A 4,961-nucleotide genomic window follows, 5' to 3' on the forward strand; every position below is an offset into this window, starting at 1 on the left:
TGGAGCTCCTTCCCAATCACATACGCATAGCTGTGCTCTGTCAAATTTTTGTTTTTTTAATTTTTTAAACATAAAAATATAAATATTATTTTATTTTTATTTCTTTATTTTTAAAAAATGAAAATATTTTTGGTGACTATAAATGTGTTTGATAATTTTTATTTTTTGTTTAACAATATAAGATGTTGATTTGAAGAAGAGAAAAAAAAAAGTCAAAAATGATTTAAAAAAATTTTGAAATTGAAAAAATTATACTTTCAAAATTTAATAAATTTTAATTAAAATTTTAAAAAATAATAAATAAAAATAAAGTTACCAAACACATTTTATGTTTAATTGTTAAATTTAAAATTATTTTTTTAAGTGTTACCAAACAATACTATATTTTTAGATTATTTTTTCATAAAATTAGCTGTGAAATAAAAAAAGTATTGTTAAATTAAGAATTTATGTATAAAATAATAAAAATTCATCCATTCCTACCGCTATGTTTATATATTAGGGAGATATGAGTACATTAAGGGACCTATATTAAAACTAGAGTAATGATATGTTTGACTTAAAATATACACATAAACATTACACACAGTGATGTGACAGTTTAGCCTAGTTAATCACATTTATTAAAAAAAATTTAAAACAGTGACGTGTGTAGTGTTTGAGTGCACATTTTGGATGCATATATCATTACTCTTAGAAAAATATAATAATGATTCACTAACAAGATTAAAATACCCCTATCATATTAACCCCATGCTTATCTTGTATTCTCTCTTTCTCATTTTCTCCTTCTTAATCATGTTAGCACCCACCACCCCCACCAAAGACCACCACAAAAAATCAAAGACCACTGATCCCTTGTAAAAATTGACATAGTTAAAGAAATATTCTACCTAAATCACAAATATTCATCATTAAACCCACAATAACACCAAGTTTTAGGATTCTTGGAAAATGAAATTTATAGTTAAATAATTTGCAACTTAATATAATGATGGGTATTGATTGTGAACATATATTTACACATTTCAAACAATTTTATTCGTGTTAATTTTAGGGTTTTTTCATATTGTATTCAAATACAGTTTTTTCTGGGTTTTTTGCAATCTGTATTTTTTGATAGAATTCGATATGTTTTGATGGTCTTTGATTCGTTATTTTTTATAGAATAGACATTGTTAGATAGTCCTCGATATATTTCAATACATGTTGTTTAGGTTGCTTTGTGCATTTCAATGGAATTTGATGGGCATTCTATGACTTTTTACTTTTATTATATGTGTATTTTGATGATGTTCAATGTTCCTCGATGTTTGGTTAATGTTAACCTTTATTGTATATTTTCGATTTTGGCTTGATAGGATTCAATAGTTTCGCATATTTTCGATGGTGGTTTTTTTTTTAAAAAATCACATTTAATAGTTTCATCACAAGTTCAAGAGTTCACATATTTGTTTCATATGATGGTGTTTGGAATCAAAAGGGGAAAAATAGGTTTTTAAAGGGGGTTCTACTAGAGTGATTTTTATGACAAGTGATGTAACTTACTTACAACTAGTGGACAGGTTGTATGAAGTACTTCCAGTCGATAGGTTGATTTTTTCAGCTGGAATTCGAAGTCCTTTATACATGCAATGGACTTCCTTTATCTCCTGTTCTTCTTACAATCTATGAGGAAGTATCTATATTCATTGATGAAATATTCAAGTTTATCCAACACATAATTTTGCATGTGTCACTCTTGTTCCAAATAGTATAATTATTGATCCATCTCCTTGTCCTAGTATTAATAACGAAGTTCGAAGTCAAGTCCAAATTTTGTTCCAAAAACAGATCCTGTTTCCAGTAAAAAATAAAGAAATTTCCTATTGAAGTTCCTACATTTGAACCTGAAACAACCATCCCCTAAGAGTCATTGTATGAGTATGAACCATGTATGAATGTTGATCTTATTATTGATTTAAATATTAATAATAAGGAAGATATGGGAGACGATAGTGAAGATGATAATATTATAGACACGCCAAGTCAAATGTTAGATGTTGTACATGTCTAACAAGTAGAGGAAGATAATCTACTCCCATTCGCACCGTCACATTGGGAAAGCCAAGGATACCGAACCCATTTCTCATAAAGTAGTCATCCCAGTAGAACTAATGACAACACAAAATGGAGTGTTCTATCATTTATAAGCTGTCCTCGGCTACTAGTGGTCGAGTCGCACCCTGTGTGCTAGTGTAACCCTTGGCACCCTTAGGCCGTTGGTTCACTAAATAGCTTGCATGGCATAATACCATATTTTCAAGCATTCACATTAGGGAACCCTTAGTCCCGTCACATATATTCAACCAGGTGCAGTTTTCTTACCTTTAGTCTTTACAGTTATTGTTTATGAGCAACACTCCTCAAGCACGATCCTTTCCCGAGCCTCAGCCTTTATCACCTCTTCTGCTGGACCACTTCACCAAGCCAAAACCAAGCTAATTCCCAAGCTTTCCTCCTTAATTCTGTCTTTAAACATCAAAACCATATTTACCTCAAAACCCAACCAAAACCCAGAATTTCCAACCACAGAAAAGGAAATTAAATGCTTACCTTAGCCCTGATTTAGTTCTTGATTAATTCTTGAGCTAAGCCTCCAAATCCCCACCTTAATTCTCAGAAATTCCTAGCTTGATTCACTAAATTCTCAGTGGCTTTCTCTTTGTGTTTCCTTGAATGAGAGAGTAGAGAGAAGGGCTGAGACAGAGTTGGTCTAATATTTCTATCTACTGTTCCCTATTCCTTTAGTCTAACCTTATCTCGTTAAGTAAATCCCGAGGCTCGGGGTGCCGGAAACGTCCCCGAGGGCAAAACAGTAAAATTCCCCAATATTCCCGCCTATACTTCCTAACCTCAAATATATCTCCATATATTTATTTTCATAACCCGATAGTCTAAATAACTACCCAATACCTGAAAATACCCTTGACTTATCCAAAGTCAGCTGTTAAGCCCTGTTGTGACTTTTCCCCGCTAACTAGCCCTAGGATCGCCTTGAGTCGTGCTCTGCAGACCTACCCACATAATAATGTGGTTCTCACAATTACCATATACACATATCACATTAAAGCCAATATAATCACACAGACATTATTAACCATATAATTATGCATTTAAATCAATAAAGTCACGCAAACCACATTTAACCCAGTAATGCCCTCCCGGCACACTAATCAAGGCCCTTAAACCTCATTATCGAATTTGGGGTCGTTACAACTATCCCCTCCTAATGAGAATTGTATCTTCGAAATTTACCTAAATAGCTCGGGATACTGATCCCGCACCGCTGTCTCGAACTCCTAGGTCGCTTCCTCGACCTTGCAATTCCTCCATAATACTTTCACTAATGGTATTGTCGTGTTCCGTAAGACTTTGTCCTTTCGATCCAAAATCTGAACTGGCCGCTCCTCATAGGACAAGTCTGTCTGCAACTCTAAGTCCTCATACTTCAACACATGTGTTGTATCAGAAACATATTTCTGCAGCATGGAGACATGGAACACATTATGAACTCCTGATAGTGACAGTGGCAAAGCCAGTCTATAAGCCACCTGTCCAATCCTCTCTAGGATCTCAAAAGGTCCAACAAACCGAGGGCTTAGCTTGCCCTTCACTCCAATCTCCTCACACCTCTCAGTGGTGAAACCCGCAGAAACACGTGGTCCCCAACCTGGAACTCCACGTTCCTACGCTTAGGATCAGCGTAGCTTTTCTGTCTACTCTGCGAAGCAAGCATTCTAGCTCGAATCTTCTCAATAGCCTCATTAGTCTTTTGAACTGGGAAAGGCGGTTTTGGTTTGGGAAGTGACGTTGAGGCTGGGCACGTGCGAGTTGTAATAAAGAAAGCAAAGGGAAATCGGAGGAGTTAGAGCAGGGCTAAAAGCGCCTGCCTGGAAAACAAACAGTCTGGGCCCAAATACCTTCTCTTACCCATCTCATCCTTATGAATGGGCGATCTGCACTTTCTTCCATATAACATCTCATAAGGAGCCACTCCAATCGTGGACTGATAACTATTGTTATATGAAAATTCGATCAACGGGAGATACTTACTCCAAGATCCCTCGAAGTCAATCACACATGCCTTAAGCATGTCCTCCAATACCTGAATCGTCCTCTCAAACTGTCCATCAGTCTGAGGATGAAAAGCTGTGCTAAACTTCAATTGAGTCCCCATGGCTCTCTGCAGAGCTCCCCAAAACTTGGAGGTAAAGATAGGGTCTCGATCAGACACAATAGAATTTGGAACCCCATGGAGACGAACTATCTCCCTCACATACAACTCTACATACTGTTCCACTGAATAAGTCGACCTCACTGATAGAAAATGAGCTGACTTGGTGTATTTGTCCACTATCAACCACACTGAGTCATGAAGTCCAACTGTCCTGGGTAATCCTCCTAAGAAATCCATCGTAATATCCTCCCATTTCCACTATGGGATACCCAAAGGCTGAAGCAATCCTGCTGGTCGCTGATGCTCAGCCTTAACCTGCTGACATGTCAAACATCTAGACACATACTCTACCACATCCTTCTTCATCCCGGGCCACAAATATAATGCCTGTAGATCCTGATACATCTTCGTGGTACCTGGATGAAGTGAGTATGGCGTAGTGTGAGACTCATCCAGTATCTCTCGTCTGATCCCCTCATCTACCGGAACACAAATCCGTCCCTGATACCGAAGCAAGCCTGTCTCAGAAACTGAATAATCCTTAGCTGTCCCTGCTAAGGCATGGTGCCTAACTTCCTGCAACTACACATCTACCAACTGACCCTCCTTGATCTGCTTTAACAGGGTCGACTGCAAAGTGATATTGGCTAATTGGCCTACCACAAATTCTATCCTTGCCTTGACCATCTCATCAACTAATTCCCTCGAGATTTGGGTGGAACTATACAACTGTCCTGGGCCC

The sequence above is a fragment of the Humulus lupulus genome, chromosome 2, assembly GCF_963169125.1.
Source record: "Humulus lupulus chromosome 2, drHumLupu1.1, whole genome shotgun sequence".
NCBI classification, from domain to species: Eukaryota; Viridiplantae; Streptophyta; class Magnoliopsida; order Rosales; family Cannabaceae; genus Humulus; species Humulus lupulus.